Here is a 19,309-nt window from a genome sequence, read left to right as displayed (position 1 = left end):
ACCAATCAAAATAAGAAAAATAAGAGAAAAACTCTTCAATAGGTAAATACTCCCCATAAGTAAATGTAGAATTAGATAAACTACAAGTTCTCAAAAATAAATCATAAATTTCATGTTTTTTCTAAGCAGTGCTTACGAAATTTCTATCACAATTTAAGTAGTAAAGTGATTTAAATTGAATTTAACAATTATAGAATAGCATAATTTTTTATAATATGCTCCCTCCGTCCATTTTTATTTGTCCATTATACTAAAATATATGTCCACTTTTACTTGTAAGTTATATAGTTTGAAAAATCAAGACATAATTTACCATTTTATACCTATTTTACCCTTATTATTAAGTACTCCAATTCATTTCTCATTTTATTTATATCTTATTAAAAGTGTCTCAAATCAAATATAGACAAGTAAACATGGACGGAGGGAGTAATAAATAAAAGAAATTATTTAAAAATAAATAAATTTTGATCTCAATCCAAAATTCTCATTGAGACCCAAGTTTTTCGATTTAAATACTCACAGATTTGAGATTAAGAGAAATGCTTAATTTAAGGTATTTCGAAGTTTTTATTTGTGTTTTCTCGCTAGAGATCAAAGATAAAATAATACAAAAGAGGAAAAATAATATAAATAATAAAAAGATAAATAGAAAATTGGGAGGGCCGAAAAGGGAATTAGTGGTACAAAGGAAGAAAAAAGCGCAAACAAAAACGGGAGTCGAAAAATGTTCAAGATAGATTCAAACTTATATCTATCAGTCGTGATACCTTTGTCTAATTTACGACTGGAGATGATAAGATCAGATATTTAACTTAATTTAAGGGTGGATCCGCCCGACCATGATCATTGGAAGATCCAAAGGGATCTTTGAATTCTGCTTTTAAAGAAATGAGTTTGTACCTTTAATGATGGACTACATGAGATAATACTTTTTTTTTTTTTTTGTAGTTGGAATAGTAGTGCACTAGAGTTTGTTTCTTATTCAGGATAATTTATGTGGTAAATTAGTATAGAGTATAGTGTGGAAGTTCCACCAACCACCACTTTTAGTATTTTTTTACTCTTTTCAAATTTTAATTAATGAAATATGAAAATCAATTGAGATTTTAAAATTAATAAGTATTTTGGTTTCGTTTATAACATTAAAAGTATAAAAAATAATTTTTTACGTACTTTTGTTTATAAAAATTAAGTGGCGTTTGGACATACTGTTTCAAACCGTGAGATGAAACCGGCGGTTGGACATGCATTCATCTCATGGTTTCAAACCGTGGTTTTAAAAAATTGAAATATAAAACTTGATCCATAATTTTATATTTTATAAAAAAAGATCCATAAGTTGGTAAGTATTTTTAACAATTACTCCCACCAACTATTACCATACTCATTAACTTCCACCACCCTTTATTTATGTCTATCATGTGGGAGGATTATATTAAAGAGTAGTTACATTACTATTCATGTTAAATTTTCATTTTTATTGAACTAAAGTTTGATCAATTGATGTTGTATTTTTTAGAAAGACTTTCTAGTAGCGTATTAATTTTGTTATGAACTATGACTTACTCATTTGGTAAGATTGTATAAGAATTGAGAATGTTTTGATATTTTTTATAACTTGTGGGGTTTGTATGTCTATAAGAGAAAATACAACTTAAGATATCTGAATTACATGTCTAAACATGGTTTCAAATTTTAGCGGCAATTAAATTTTCATACAAACATTGTTTGACTCTATAAACTAAAGCTTTAATTCCCGCTGCCTCATTTTACCCCTTCGCTAGTTCCTCTGTACAGGTGGACCAATTTAAGCACAGTACTAAGGAAAATTTAAAAAAAACACACACACAAAGCTAAGCAATAGTTCCAAAATAATACTCCCTCGGGCGATATTATATGATATTTTTAACTTTAAATGATTTTTTAAAAAATTAAGAAAGATTTAATTTTTTAAAGAAACTATTCTTATTTTGATAACTAGGCTCTTACAAAACAAAGAAATCATATTAAATAGGTACTATTTAATCAAGAATAATTTAGTAAAATTACCTCTTACTTTCTAGAGCAGTGGCGGAACTAGGATTTTTATTAAGGGGTGTCAAAATATAAAAAAGTAAATATACGACAAAATTAAGATAGTTCAACACATAGTATAAAATATGAACAGAAGGTAGTAGGATTTTGACTATATGAATTCTCTATACTTTGTTTCACTTTATTTAAAGTTCTTATATCATCACTTGTTTTTTTAAGGTAGTCTCTAATAATAGAGTTCTCTAAGTCATTCTTTTATTTTACACAACAGTATTATTAGGTTATTTTCCCACTGTATTAAAGGTCTGTTAGGTCTGTTTGCACATGAATGTTTTTCTTGATTCTTTTTTAAAAATAAAAAATAAATTAAAAAATAGCAGTTGGTTATATATTGAACTATTATTATTTTTTAAAATTGAAGATGAATTTTAAATTTGAAAAGTGTTTTGACCAGTTTTTTAAGTACCAGCAAAAGATTTCCACTCACAAAACTTCTACTTCTTTTAAAGTTAAATGCATGTTCAAACATAAATTCAATTTTCAAATATCTTTTTTCAAACTCTTTCTCGAATATCATATTTTTAATGTCAAAACGCTTACTAAGTATCTAGTGGACTGAAAAGATTTTTCATAACCAAATTAACGATTTAAATATTAATCTCAATTTGTTGATCCATTAACATAGATTCTTTGCTTCCACTAGTAGACAGTATTCTCTCTCTATAAATTCGTCACCATATGTATGTGTGTGTGAAATAATACAAAGAAGCATAAATTGACGCCTTATTGATGTCTAGAGGACGCTAGAGTAGGTTTCAGTTTGTTTTAAAGCAAAAGAAAACTCCTCAAGACTCGATATACACTTGTTACTCTTTTTATTGGTTCACATGTTTTGGTGCAAATGGCAAAGAAACACCAAAAAGAATTAAAACACTTTACTTAATTGTGTGATACTTGAAAAATTCAAAGGTAATTTTGCTAATAATTTGGTTTATTTGCACGGATTGTAGTGTTTTGTCCATTCATGAAGTTTCAATCACTGGTTTTCTATATCGTGATCCTGTTCTCTACATGTTATGATGACAATGAGATTCTTGCTAAATTATAAATTGTTCTCAAGATTCTTATTCAATTGTTAAGGTACCAACTTTTAGTATATTTGGTCGAAGTTGAAATATATGTACTATTATTTAGCCATAAATTTTACTCGGAGAAAAAAAAAGTGAGTTAAAATCATTTTAACTTCAACTTTAAATATCTTTGTGTTCCTCAATTTCGACCAAATATTGTCTGCAGCCTACTATTTAACTTAGAAATATTCCTCAATTTCAAGTTGAAGTTATAATAATGAACCAAATTGTATGATAAATATTAATTTTCAAATAATATTTCAAGTTAATATAATCACGGCCTAACGATAAATATATATTTTTAACATCAACTTTCAATGGAGTGCTATTTTTAATGACTACTTCAACCAACTACTGCCCCCAAATTCCAGTTAAGAAATTGAAATAAGGTATGTTTGGAAAGCCACCGGGTAATTGGAATTGGTGTAATTACTAGGGTAATAATTACACAACATAGTAATTACAACGATCTATTTATTTATCATAATGTAGTTACGGAGTAATTACAAGCGTATTGTATGGTTGCGCAGGTGTAATTACACAGTTTGATAAATTTTAAAAATAAAAATTAATTATCAAAAATTAAAGTTAATTTTTGACAAATATGTACCTTTACAAATGATATAAAATTAGGTATTAAGAGACATGTTGTTTCTTAAAAATATATTAATTAATAATCATATATTTGTAACTAATATTGCAAAAGTAATTGATATATATTTCTCAAATTAATAATATTTTATAAATTAATTAATTATAAAAACTAAAACCATACATTTTGTAAGAATCATGAACCGAATGTTTGAGAAAAAGATTAATATTTATAAATATAATGTCATAACATTATTCAAATGTTTGACAAAAAAATCTATCAATTCTAATTGAACATTTAAAAAAAAACAAAAAAATTGAAAACGAAAATATAAAATAAATTCAAAATCTATTTTTTTTCAAACATAATGTCCCAACATAACAAAATAACTTACAACATAACTTAAGTAAATATAATTCAAAAGAAAAGGAAAATATAAGGCTATGTCCTAATTTCAACAACGAAATTCTACTTTAATGTCATCACTCATTATATGTCAAGTTGTTAATGACTCATTTTTTTCTAATATTAGGAGGTATAGTCTAATAAATTAGAATAATAATGCTTTACGCTAAATGAAGAAAATAATGAAAAATAACTAAGAAATAAAACAAATACGAGCAATTACGTGGAATCACGAGAACTAACGGTTGGAAAATGAGAAGAAAGAAAATGAAAGATAAATAATGTAAGAAGAAAATGTATTTTAAAAGTAAACTAAAAAGAAATTAAAAAAAATGAGAAGTTATCTTGTAATTACACCATGTAGTTACACCTTGAGAATTGAAGAATGTAATTATTAACTCTCAATTATATCCAACTAGTGAAATTGTCCACGCTTCGCGCTGTCATATAAGACCATATTAAATTTTGATTATTTATTTCTAATGCCCGAATATTAAAAGTAATCACATACTTTTGTTAAATCTAAGGTATTTTTAAATTTTCTTAAAAAAACTAAACCTTATTAAACTTATGATTTTTTTTCTAACACCCTAATATTAAAAATAATCACAAAATATGTTTTGTGAAATTTAAAGTATTTTTTATTTTCATAAGTTAACTAAAAAAATAAGTTTGTAAATCCAACTCATATGTATAATTCAAAAACTAAATTACTATTCAAAATAAATAAAATATAACCAACATTCTTAGTAAAAAAAAAAAAAACATTATAACAACAAAAAAACCTAAAAAAAAGTCTCAAAATATTTCCCGTATCAACAAAACATATATATTAAAATGATATATAAAACACAACTTTTAGAGATTGAGGAACTTTGAGAAACCAAAAATAGATCTAAGAATTTTAGAATATCTGTTGCATCGCATACACATATTCACGGGGTTTAGAATTTAGATAGAGGAATGAGATTGAAATTTATGTGAAAGACAAAAAAAAAATTATGAAATTAAACACCGAAAAACAATAGCTTATTCATCTATCTACAACAGACTATCATAAACTCCGATTTGACTATAATAAATTTCATAAACTCCTATTTGACTGCAATAAATTTTAAGAATAACTATCAATTTTATCATCAATTTAATGCTATGATTCACTTGAATCTTCAGTTTGTTCTCCCTTTTCGTCTCAACTTGTCGTTTAAAGTTTCATTATCCTGATAGCTTCATCCAACACCTCTAACACGGGGGTAACTCGCATGCCTTTATTGGCTCTTTATATATATCTATCTGCATCATTTGATCTGTCTTAGATTTCATGAACTCATTAGGTGCACCACAACAAAATTATATGTTTACAACCCATATACACATGTAAAAATAATTAAGAAAAAACCTTAGAAGTATGACCCGTTTCGAATTTTGCTAAAGGCAGATGCTTTGTGCACCAAATTACCCTTTTTATTTGGAATGACAAAACAATTTGTTGATTTTAATGAAAACAATATAGAGAGCCAAAAGATCATAGTAAGAAGTAGGGGTGTTCATGGTTCGGTTTGAGTTGGTTATTGATTAAAATCATAACCAAACCAATTTAGTCGGTTTTTAAATGTATAAAACCATAACCAAACCAAATAAAATAATAACCATTGGTTTGGTTATTGCCGGTTTGGTTATTGCCGGTTTGGTTCGGTTTGGTTCGATTTTTCGGTTTATGACTAGCAGTCATGAGACTTATTAGTAAAACATTAAAAAGTTGAAAAAGTCATGTCTTTTTTTTTTGTTCAAACGATAACTTTTATTTATAATTTAAGGTGTAACATACATCATAGAAACATTTTTACTATTAGTGATAGTGTAGTACTCAAGTTACCCAAAGTTGCTAAACTATTACATATAGAGCTAAAAACTAACTTAGTAGTGGCTGCACCATTTTTGTCATCTTAATACACATACCTGTAAATAAAGTAGAGCATAGGAGCTTTTAGTTGTTACAAACATACATATTAATTAAACATAAAGACTACCAAAAAATAAAATGAAAATATATGAAATAAAAAAACTTTGTGTAATGATCCCAAACTTTGGGGCAGTACTTGCATTTTGCCCTCAATTCTCCCATTTTACTAAAAAAAAATTGTGTAATGATCCCAAACTTCAGATGTTTTTCTATCATTATCCCCAAGGCTAGGGTCTCGACTACAAGGAGTTGTTCTTTTCTGCTTTTTAGGAGGATTACCCACAGAAGAAGTATTATGGCATTACCATGTACTTGAGTTGCAACAAATGCTGATGTTACTGAAGTATCTTCTATAGGAACCTCCAAATCTACAACCTTTGTCCTTTACATATGAAAAATATTAGAAGTTTAGGACTCATTCAGACAAGAAAAAAGAAAGGTATACATTCGGAAAAAAAAAAAACCTAAAATCAAATGACTGACAAAGAAAGGCTAAAAATTTAAGTTAAAGACATTAGACTCTAACGTGACCTTCTGTTAGTAGGTTTACACTTACCACTTAAAAGACTTAAAGACATGGGCTTGGACATATTCTTAAAAATATGAGCTTAAACAATCATGTGAAATAAGTAGACCAAAATTCAAATTAATGATTAAAAGGTATAAAATATTTATAATTATTTATGGAAAAACTAATATTATACATATAAATAATTATAAAATTTATGTATATAATTTATCGGTTTGATTCGATTATTTTTTATTAGAACCATAACCAAATCAAATATTATCGATTTTTAAAATTTAAAATTTAAAATTAAATTAAATTAAATCAAATCAAATGTCAATTTTTTTATTCAATCTGATTAAATTTTCGATTTAGTTTTGATTCTAACCAAAATCATGAACAGTCGCGGTAAGAAGTGCCGGTGAGAAGTGCTGTTCATGTTATAAAAGAAATATCCAACCTCGGCATTCGAAAACTATAAAACGCCACTGCCACCCCATTTCTCTTCTTCATCATCCTTATTGGCTATTGCCATTTTCACCTTTCTTCTCTACATTTATCTGTCTGAAATTAAAATTCTTGCATTTCAAGGTTCTTCTTCTTACTTTTATCTGTCAAACTACTAACTGTCACAAATATTGATTTTCCTCACCCTTGTTATCTCTCCAATTTTCTTCATCTTTTTCACCTCTTAAACCAAACATGCACTGCAAACATTTATCTCTTCCATTTCCATTGACAATTTCATCTATATCCACTAAGTCAAATCCTCAATTTCCTCCCAAAAAAACCAATCTTTTTCCCTTCTTTGAAGAAATCCATCTACTTTCTTGACAATTTCATCCACACCCACCAAGCCAAATCCTCATATCTCTCATAAAAATCCAATCTTTTTCACTTCTATGCAGTTTTCTGCAAATAGGTATTACTCTAATTCAAGTTCAAGAACTAAAAAACCAAACCTTTCCTCAGTTTCTTGCTTAATCATGGAAGAACCACCACTGGATTTAAGGTTAGGTGTTGTTGACAAAGTTCAAAGTTTAGCTTTGGAGTTTAGGTCCTTATCAGAACCAATTGATAGAGTTAAAAGATTATTACACTATGCAAGTATTCTCCCTCCATTAAATGAGTCAGCTAGGTTACAAGAAAACCGAGTTTTCGGGTGTACAACACAGGTGCCATATTTTCCCCATGGTGAATGCACCCAAAGCCATATCAGAAATTACAAAAGGGTTTTGTTCTTGCTTGATAGGGGTACTTGATGGTGCAAAACCAGAAGAAATTCTTAGTGTTACAGCTGAGGATTTGGCAGATATGAATGTGGGGTTACCTAAAAAAGGTCGTTCAAGAGTTAATACTTGGCATAATGTGTTGTTTAGTATGCAAAATAGGACTCGAGATTGTGTTCAGGAGAGGAATAGAGCTTTGTCTTTGGAAGATCTTCATTCTTTAGTTATTAGGCCTCAAGGAAGTTACCTGGAATCTGAGGAAGTTACCTGGAATCTGAGGTTAGTGTTAAGTAGCAACTTAGTAGGCGTTTGGCCATCAATTTTCAAATGATGGTTTGGTTTCAAACCAGCGTTTGGTCATCAATTTTCAGTCCTGGTTTGAAAATATGGCTTGAACCCAAATCATCCAAAAAGCTTGGTTTGGGGTTTGAAATCGTGATTTCAACTTTTTAAATATAAAATTTAACCCATAAATTAATATTTTATAAAAAAATTCATAAGTTGGTAAATATTTTTAACAATTACTCCATCAATCATTTACCAATCTCATTAACTTCCATCAACCTTTATATATGTCTACCAACCTTTATATATGTCTACCAACCTTTAATTTATGTGGGAAGATTATATTAAATAGTAGTTACATTACTATTCATGTTAAATTTTCAATTTTATTGAAGTATAGTTTGATTAATTGATGTTGCATTTTTTAGAAAAGCCTTCTAGTAGTGTACTAATTTTGTTATAAACTATGGTTTGCTCATTTGGTAAGATTGTATAAGAATTTTTTTTTTTTTTATAGTTTTTACAATTTGTAGGGTTTTTATGTCTATAAGAGAAAATACAACTTAAAATATTCAAATTGTATGTTCAAACATTTTTGGTTGAATGTAGTACACCATGATCATTGGAAGATTCAAAGGGATCTTTGGATTCTACTTTTAAAGAAATGAGTTTGTACCTTTAATGATGGATGACATGAGATCAGACTTTGTTTTTTTGTAGTTGGAATAGTAGTGCACTAAAGTTTGTTTCTTATTCAGGATAATTTATGTGGTAAATTAGTATAGAATATAGTGTGGAAGTTTCACCAACCATCACTTTCCAGGAAAGATGAAAAATATAAAAAATAGATACAGAAAAGGAAAGCACCAGTTGTTTGTTCTTTAATCATTTATTCAAGCGAAAGTGAACGTTTATGCTTAGAAGTCATTATTAGTTCCATGGTTTAGGTCTGAAAAGCTAACTAGAAGTAGACTGGAAGAATATCTACATATTTGTACAAGTCAAGGCAGGGTCACTTGGCACTTCTTATGTCGTTGAGAAATAGAACTATTTTGGATATGGCACATTCTATAAAGATAGGAAACTGCATAGGAGAAAGTTTTTTGGTTCAAGTATCTAATTTGTTGAGTTGCCTTGGGCAGTATTTATACAGGATATGTACCTGTCACTCATTCTGGAAAAACATCTATCACTTATTCTGGAATTCTGCTTAAGCTTTTAAGCAGGTTTTGTGGCTTTTGAAGTATTCAAGACTTGGTTAAAGAGTTGAGCAGAGGTTCATTTTCACGGTGCAGATCACATGCCAACCAGGTAATTCAGTTTGAATTTTCAGACTCTTGACCTGTTCTACTAGCAGCAGTTCATGCCACAAGAAGTTCTGTGCACTCTGAGAATAAATTGAGACTCTTGTAGTTCTTTCATCTAGTCTATGGTGCCTGGTAATCACTGGCTAACGATGTGGGAGGTGAACTACAATGGAACCCTCATGAATAGTTATTATGGTCTTTGTGCTACCATGGATATTGTCAAAGGTAATTTTTCATCTGGAAAACTTGCCTACACTACTCGTTTTATGTCCAATTTAGAGATTGATACCTACTACCATGTATTGATTCTTCTTTCATGTAGCTTCTTCCGCTGGAGTTAGGTCCTGGCTTGCAACTGGAAGAAGAGGTATGGTTTTTCTAACAAAAAAAATTATTCCACAGATAGAGAACAGACCTCTCTAACCCAAAAGGACAATGTATCCAATGGATGATAGCAAAATACAAACATTTTTTTTTGTTGAGTTTTGGAAGTCTGAATGAAAATGGATAAAATTATGGGAATTTGCAGTAATTAACCTAAGAGGAGATGCTAGCAAGCTCCTACCTTGTAACTTAAAAGAATACTTAAGGTTGAACTAAACAGAGTTTAGTCCTGATCAATCAATAAGACAATAATAGGTGTCGAAGGAGTAAGCAAATTTGAAATAAGATCACCATCGCCCGTTAAAAGATATGAGCTTATTGGCTTAAAATTTGTCTATGGTATGTGGTTCCCTAGCATTAAGCATTTCCTAAAGCCATAAAATGGAAGCTAAGTGAGTCCACTCTAAGCCTACATGTATTACGGATCCTTGCAAATGTCTTAACGGTGAGCATCAGCCTCTGCGATTAGAGTTTGCAGATTAATTATTAGATGGGTTCAAGTTATATATGTTAAAGATATAAAGAGTTCGTACATTACATGTGCAGTTGAACCAATAATAGCAGGCTATTTCTCGGGGTTACCATATCAGGCTTTCTACGAATAGTTACATATTATTGCAGTTCAATTTTAACTTGATGGTGTAAAAGTCTTGTACACAGTCAGCTCATGGTACTTAATCTTATTATGCAAAATCTGACACTACTATACTCTTCTATACATTGCAGGTGAAATCTACTTGGCTTTCTTCAATTTGAACAACTAGGTGACAAAAATGTCAGCAAAGATATCAGACATAACTAATGCAATTCATGCTAAGAGTTCAAATTGCAGAGGCAGAGAAGTATGGAGTGCCAAAAATCTTGGAGCCATAAAGGATTCAATATCTATGTCAGTAAAAGCTCACGGATGTGCATTGTTTGTCTTGAACTGCAACTAATGTTGAGTACACTAAAGGAAGTTCTACATCGAGTCCACGTTGTATATTCATCTTTCGTAAAACACTTGTTGGATCATTTACTGAAATAAAATATTACTATTGTATACGGTAAAAACCGGATATGAGTCATATCCGGAGAAACTATGGATCGGAGGAAGAAGAGGGCCGGGAGTTCGCACGAGGGGCGTCACACCTTCCCGGATAAGCGCTTTAACCGAAGCTGAGCAGGGGCGCCCTTTGGTCCGGTATCTGTGCCACCGATGGCTCGGGGACTCTACCCGAGGGTTCGTCACCGTTGATCCGGACACCGTTCGCCCGTGTATCCGTTGGTCCGTTATGACCGTTGCTGAAGCGCACTAGTGGTGTCACGTCAGGGTCGGCCACTAACTATGCGTGTGTCAGACGGCGCCGTCAGTCCAATCCCACCAAATCCGTGCAGGGGCTGTCCTTTTTATTGGTATTTTATTAATTCCTATTGTATGAGGCCCATGGGCTCACTGCTATAAATAGGGCATATCTACCTCCCTTAAGGGGGTTGGGCTCTTCTTACGTTCCAAGAACATTTGTAATAGAGGAACTTTTGTATACTAATTCTTCCATCATTTAATCCAGCCTAGGCCACTTGTTATCGTGAATAGCGCATTTCATCTATCAAGTACCATACATTGTTCACAAACCTATACATATATCGCTAACCTTCAAATATTTTGTTTGCTTCGCCTAGTACACATCAAGAGCAAAACACATATCCTATACCCACCTATAAATTTAATTGATCACCCGAATCCGGGGTAAACAGTTTGGCGCCCACCGTGGGGCTAGGATAATAGTGGTCTTTGGCCTTGATTTCTACCATATTCATCAAAGCCAAAAACGTCCCTACCCATCTCTGTGAAAACGGTTCAAATGGCTGACGTCGAGCAATCCGGTCATGTCAATAATGCCGAGATCGTGGCGGAAAACGAAGGGAGCGGACTGCGGGCATTGCCGAACCCCGCTGATCTGAACCCCGTTGATTCGAGGGAAGGACTCAACCGGAAAAATACCATAGATCAAGAGAACGCCGTCCCACCGGCGACCGACCCCCTAAACACTCATCATTCCGTTATATTGCCCCGGGACCATGTCCGGAGAGAACCGGACACACCAAACGATGGCATTAACTTGCGATTAATCTTTGAAATGTTGCAGGAACAGAGGGCGGCAATCGCCGAGCAAGGATTAGCGATTGCCCGACTGCAGAGCGGAAAGGGTGAAGCTGGGCCTGAAAAAGCTAAGGGTACAGCGGAAATCGGAAGGAACGAACCGCGGGTGGTCGAGAGTGATGATTCTGGGGCCGGATCCTCCACCGAGGTTCTGAAGATGCTCGAAACTCTGGCACAACGGGTGGATTCCACCAAAAAGACGGTCGAGACGTACAACTCTCGGGTGGATCAGATACCGGGGGCTCCACCTTTGCTAAAAGGGCCAAACTCAAAAAGGTATATTCAAAGACCTTTTCCTCCGAGTGCGGCCCCCAAGTTGATCCCGAAGAGATTCAAGATGCCGGATATTCAGAAATACGACGGCACCACGGACCCGCATGAGCATGTGACCTCGTACACCTGTGCTGTAAAGGGCAACGATATGGAAGAGGATGAGATAGAGTCGGTATTGTTGAAAAAATTTGGAGAAACCCTATCGAAGGGGGCATTAACGTGGTACGACCATCTACCCGAGCATTCTATCACTTCTTTTGAAATGCTCGCCGACGCCTTCGTCAGAGCCCATGCCGGTGCCATAAAAGTGCAGGCCCGTAAGGCTGATATTTTCCGGATAACCCAAAGGGACGACGAGCTACTGCGAGAGTTTGTCACCCGGTTCCAGAAGGAACGGATGGAACTCCCCCCGGTGCCGGAAGAGTGGGTCACGCAGGCTTTCACAAAGGGTCTCAACATGCTAAGTTCGGTGGCTTCGGCCAAATTGAAAGAAAGTTTGCTAGAATACGAGGCTGTAACATGGGCCGACGTCCACAATCGGTATGAGTCAAAGATTCTGGTGGAGGATGATCAGTTCGAGCTCCCACCGGTAAGGATCAAAGTAAATAGAGGTTTCGAGACACCAAGGAGGGGATACGAAACGAAGTCTGAATCATCGAAAGAAAGATTTCAGCCGTATACCCATTCGGAGAGACAAAATATCAGGTCAGAAAAATTAATCGAGAGTCCAAGCCATTTCTCTGGGCGGGGCAGTAAGCGGGTTGAGCGCCCGTCGAACAGTCGGGGACTCTCGTTTAGGAGCGATGCCGGAAGTTCCGCCAGTAACAAGGTTCCGCCAAAATTTTGGAGTACAACTTCAACGTTAGCACTTCGGGACTTGTCTCGGCCATTGGGCGTGTCCCCGATGCAAGATGGCCTAAACCATTGAGATCGGACCCGGGTCAGCGGGATCCGAGCGTAGTGTGTGAGTACCACGGAACCCACGGTCATGGAACCGAGGATTGCCGTCAATTGAGAGAAGAGGTAGCCCGGTTATTGAAAAATGGCCACCTCCGAGATCTGCTGAGCGAACGGGCCAAAAATCATTATAAGGAAACAGAATCTTATCAAAGGCCCGAACCTGTCGAACCCCAACATACGATCAACGTGATAGTAGGGGGGATTGACGCCCCTCGAAGGCCGGTAATGAAGCGGACGAAGATTTCCATTGTTCGTGAGAAGCGCACTCGAGGTCATTCGACCGAGGGGTCCATCTTCTTTAATGACGAGGACGCGGAGGGCGTCATCCAACCCCACAATGATGCGTTGGTAATTTCTGTACTTGTCTTCAAAACTAAGGTCAAACGTATTTTGGTTGACCCAGGTAGCTCGGCCAACATCATCCGATGGAGAGTGGTCGAACAGCTGGGGTTGCTCGGTCAGATCGTACCAGTGGCCCGAGTGTTAAGCGGGTTCAATATGGCAAGTGAAACCACGAGGGGAGAGATCTCGTTGCCCGTAAATGTGGATGGCACCATTCAACAAACGATGTTCTATGTGATCGAAGGGGACATGAAATATAACGCATTATTGGGCAGACCTTGGATACATATGAAGGCGGTTCCTTCAACATTGCATCAGTTGTTGAAATTCCCCACTCCGGAGGGGGTGAAAACCATCCGGGGCGAACAGCCCGCAACAAAGGAAATGTTCGCAGTAGATGAAGCGGCTTCCCGGCCCGAGAAGCCGGCTCAGGAAGAGAAGGGCGCAACCGGAGGGGAGGTCCCCCAATAGCAATTAAGGTACACTGGACCGAGTCCAGTGCACGAGGAGGACGACTTCGGGATGCCCAGATCCTTTGTCATGCCGGATGACTCGGACGCGACCAAGTCAACCGTAGAGGAGCTGGAGCAGATCATCTTGTTTGAGTTCTTACCGGACAGAAAGGTATACCTGGGCACGGGGCTCACCCCGGAGCTCAGGCGTAAGTTAATTGAATTTCTTCGAGCTAACACCGATTTCTTTGCATGGTCGCATATAGATATGACAGGTATATCACCGGAAATAGCATCACACAAACTCAGCTTGGACAGGAAGTTTCCCCCGGTCAAGCAAAAGAGGAGGCCCATGTCAGAGCCAAAGCACGCCTTCGTGAAAGATGAGGTAACGAAGCTTTTGAATATAGGTTCCATCCGGGAAGTGAAATATCCGGATTGGCTTGCTAACGCGGTGGTGGTGCCCAAAAAAGGTAATAAATTTCGAATGTGTGTCGATTATAAGGATTTAAACAAGGCATGCCCGAAGGATTCATTTCCATTGCCTCACATCGACAGAATGATCGATTTTACGGCCGGGCACGAAATGTTAAGTTTTCTCGATGCTTACTCCGGGTACAACCAGATCCGGATGCACCCGGAGGACCAAGAGAAAACATCCTTCATCACCCGTTATGGGACTTACTGTTATAATGTCATGCCTTTCGGATTAAAAAACGCCGGTGCAACATACCAACGCCTAGTTAATGGGATGTTCGAAGAACAAATAGGAAAAACGATGGAAGTTTATGTTGACGATATGGTTGTTAAGTCCCTGGAAACAGAGGACCATTTAAAGCATTTGCAGGAAACCTTCGATGTACTCCGAAGATACAACATGAAGCTCAACCCCGAGAAATGTGCCTTCGGCGTCAGGTCAGGTAAGTTCCTGGGATTCATGGTGTCAAACCGGGGAATTGAAATCAATCCGGATAAGATCAGGGCCATCGAGGACATCGAGGTCGTAAACAATATAAATGGGGTACAGAAGCTCACCGGGCGGATAGCGGCGCTAAGTCACTTCATCTCGAGGTCCTCGGACAGGAGTCACCGTTTCTTCTCTTTGCTCAGAAAGAAGAACGACTTCGTTTGGACGCCGGAGTGTCAAGAAGCCCTAAGGGAATTGAAGAAGTATTTATCCAGCCCCCCATTGCTGCACACGCCGAAGTCCGATGAGCTACTCTTCCTCTATTTGGCAGTCTCCGAAATGGCGGTAAGCGGCGTTTTGGTCCGAGAAGAATCAGGTACGCAATTCCCTATCTATTATGTAAGTAGAACTTTGGGGGATGCGGAGACCCGTTATTCCCATTTGGAAAAATTGGCCTTAGCATTGGTAAGCGCTTCCAGAAAGCTCAAACCTTATTTTCAATGCCACCCCATATGTGTGGTAACCACTTACCCTTTAAAAAGCATCATGCATAAACCTGAGTTATCAGGTAGGTTAACAAAATGGGCTATAGAGATTAGCGGTTACGATATCGAGTACAAGCCTCGGACGGCCATCAAATCCCAAATCTTGGCCGATTTTGTGGCAGATTTTACCCCGGCCATGGTCCCCGAGGTCGAGAAAGAACTTTTGCTGATCTCGGGAAAGACCGCGGGCATTTGGTCTCTACATACGGACGGGGCCTCGAATCTTAGAGGTTCCGGCCTTGGGGTTGTCCTTAGGACCCCGGCCGGGGAGGTCATCCGACAGTCCGTTAGAACTGCTAGGTTGACTAACAATGAAGCCGAGTATGAGGCTATGATTGCAGGTTTGGAATTGGCCTGAAGCATGGGGGCCGAAACAATAGAGGCAAAGTGCGACTCGTTTCTGGTCGTGAACCAGGTGAACGACGTATTCGAGGTAAAGGACGAACGGATGCAGCGGTACCTCGAAAAAACGCAGGTGGTGCTTCATCAATTTAAAGAGTGGACCATGCAGCACATACCGAGGGAGCAGAACAGCGAAGCCGATGCATTAGCGAACTTGGGATCCTCGGTTGAGGGGGAGGAAATCAACCTCGGGGCAACGGTGCACTTATCAAACACGGCCATAGAAACCGGGCACGCCGAGATATACACAATGGGCCTGACCTGGGATTGGCGCAATAAGTACATCGACTACCTGCGTGAGGGGAAGCTCCCAAATGACCCGAAGGAGTCACGATCGCTGCGGACCAAGGCTGCCCGTTTTTGCTTGGTGGATAGTCAACTGTATCGACGGTCCTTCCTTGGTCCTTTAGCTAAGTATTTGGGCCCCGGTGAAACGTAATATGTGATAAGAGAGGTGCACGAGGGGACCTGCGGCAACCACTCCGGTGCAGATGCTTTGGTTCGAAAAATCGTCAGGGCCGGTTATTACTGGAACCGGATGGACGAGGACATGAAAAATTTTGTCCAAAAATGTGACGGTTGTCAGAAGCATGCTCCGATGATTCATCGACCTGGGGAGTTGCTGCATTCGGTCATCTCACCTTGGCCTTTCGTGAAGTGGGGAATGGACATTGTTGGTCCGTTACCTCGGGCACCAGGTAAGACCCGTTTCATTTTGTTTATGACTGACTATTTTTCTAAATGGGTTGAAGCGCAGGCCTTCAAAAAGATAAGAGAAAAGGAAGTCATCGACTTCATATGGGACCACATCATCTGCCGTTTCGGCATCCCGTCTGAAATAACCTGTGATAATGGCCCCCAGTTCGTGGGTGGCAAGGTCAACAGTTTCCTCGAAGGGTTGAAGATCAAGAAAATCGTGTCAACCCCATATCACCCGTGTGCAAACGGGCAGGCAGAATCAACGAACAAAACAATAATCCAAAATCTGAGGAAGAGACTTGAGGCGTCGAAGCATAATTGGAAGGAAATACTACCGGAGGTGCTCTGGGCTTACAGAACCACATCCAAATCAAGCCCGGGGGAAACCCCGTTCTCGTTGGTATACGGAGCCGAAGCCCTCATCCCTGTGGAGGTTGGCGAACCGACCCTCCGTTTCAGATACACCACCGAAGAATCAAACGGGGAGGCTATGGCCGTGAAACTCGACCTCGCGGATGAGCTACGCGAAGGAGCGTCGGTCCGCATAGCGGCACAAAAACAAATGATGGAAAGGTATTACAACCGAAGAGCCAACTTTCGGCATTTCCAAGTGGGGGACTTGGTGCTTCGAAAAGTCACATTACATACAAAGAACCCCAACGAGGGAAAGCTAGGACCGAACTGGGAAGGACCGTACAGGGTAACCGGTGTAACGGGCAAAGGATCATATCGGCTGGAGTCCATGGATGGGCAATGCCTGCGCAACAACTGGAACATAGCCCATCTAAAGAGATACTACTGCTAAGATATGATCTCCCCACATGCCTTTTGTTAACCGTATCTTTCTTTTGCAGGAATTCAAGGACAGCACAAAATTAGAAATATAGGACTGAAAGCACGTGTTGCACTCTTTTCCTTAGTGCGGTTTTGTCCCGAAATGGGTTTTCTGACTAGGTTTTTAATGAGGCAACAAGTAAAACGTGCTACGCAACAAAGATAAAGGGCCAGCACTCGGACACACGAGGTCACACCCTCGGAGTGGGGCTTGATAACACTCACCCGACCTCGAAGCTCGGATAAATGTTAGGGGGCACAACACCCACATCGAAGCACGCCACGATAAAGGAAAACGAAGGCCGGCCACCGGTCATTGCCATCGATGTAAGGACCAAACGATCATAATGAATCGTGTCCCATTCAGCATTTGCCACGGCAAATATAAAGGCTGGCCACCGGTCATCGCCTTCGATGTAAGGACCAAACGATCATAATGAGTCGTGTCCCATTTAGTGTATGCTACGGCAAAGATACAAGAAATAAAAATTCTCATATGTACGAACATTTACAATACAAAGACCATGGCATTGGTCGTATTTCGGCGTTGTTCAATTTATGCGCCCTACACCGGGCACTTTGGTCGAAGTTCGACAAAGTCAACAAGGTCATTACGAACCGGCCACAAAAAATGCCGGTCCTAAAGAGGCGCCTATCACGGGCACGGAAAGATCCGAGGTCACAAAATATCTTAGTAAGCCCTACGGGCAGAATTAATCAATGACTACGGGTCATCTTGTCCGAAAAATGGACCGATAATTCAAAGCAAAATAAAAACGAGCACCCAAATGAAGAAACAAGAAAAGTGCAACTTTCATATATACATAAGGTACTTTTACAAAGAACACTTTCACATCAAGGGCCAAAAAGCCAGCAACACAAAAGGCAAAAGCCGAGTAAATATCCTATGTTAGATGACTGGAGGCAGAATGATCGGACTCGGTTCTCTCGGAATCGTCTGAATCGGACCCGAGGGCGTGGTTCGCCTCCTCCTCCATTTCTTTGGCCTGGTTTATCAGGGCCGGGAGATCGGAGAATCCGTGCTCGGCTTCCTCGAGGGTGAGCCGCCGAGACTTCCACTTCTCGTACACGGTGACGATGGCAGTATGAGCCTCGGCCGCCTCCACGCCTTTCCAGGCTTCTTCTAAATCAGCCTCGACTTTAGCTAACTTAGCCTCCAGCTCGGCTCGGTTTGCCACAGCAATATTCCTCATGTGAACAGCAGCTTCTAGCTCAGCCTTAAGATCATCGTTGGCGTTCACCGCCTCCTCCAGCTCGGCTTTCAAACCCTCACATATCCGAGACCGCTCCTCGGCTTTCTCTTCAAAAACTCTCATACGTTCTTTATACAGAGAGGTGTCGGATTCCAGTAGCCAGTTCCTCTCGGCTAGGCCCGCTGCATCGGCCTTCACCAAATCCAATTCCCCCCGGAGTTGGGATACGGTGGTCTCCAGCTCGTCCAGCCCCGACGAAAAATGGGCCTTGTCTCGGCTAAGGCCAATCTTCTCAGCCTCGAGGCTTCGGTTGTAATCGGTCATGGCAACCAATTCGCTCTTCAAACGACGATTTTCGTCCTTGGCCGCATCGAGCTCGGGACGAAGGTTGGCAAAAATAGTCGCCCGACCCAACTCTTCCTCTTTTACTCGGAGAAGATGCTTATATTTCTCCGTTTCTCGGCCTTGGGCATCTAGTTGGCCTCGAAGATCGTCCATATCGTGTTGGGGACGGATGAAGGCCTCATTGACCAGTATCACACTCTGCAAGAAAAACAAACATCAAGAATCAAACAAAGTGAGCATAAAGTCTGATGATATATAAAGGTGGCTGAGGGTCTTACCCGGTTGCCCGCATGCATGCCTTCGTTCATAAGGCACTGCCAGGTGACCCCGGTCATTTTACGCTTGTCCGAGTC

At 38.3% G+C, this 19,309-nt stretch overlaps 1 pseudogene; it reads left to right on the top strand.

The window, feature by feature from the left end:
* The first annotated feature begins 7,172 nt into the window (after positions 1-7,172).
* LOC132641165 (sufE-like protein 2, chloroplastic) lies at positions 7,173-11,386 on the top strand (annotated as a pseudogene).
* The last annotated feature ends 7,923 nt before the right edge of the window (positions 11,387-19,309 follow it).

The sequence above is a fragment of the Lycium barbarum genome, chromosome 5, assembly GCF_019175385.1.
Source record: "Lycium barbarum isolate Lr01 chromosome 5, ASM1917538v2, whole genome shotgun sequence".
In the NCBI taxonomy this organism is placed as follows: domain Eukaryota; kingdom Viridiplantae; phylum Streptophyta; class Magnoliopsida; order Solanales; family Solanaceae; genus Lycium; species Lycium barbarum.
Note: the sequence above shows the minus strand (reverse complement) of the source record. Positions and strands in the feature narration are given on the sequence as shown.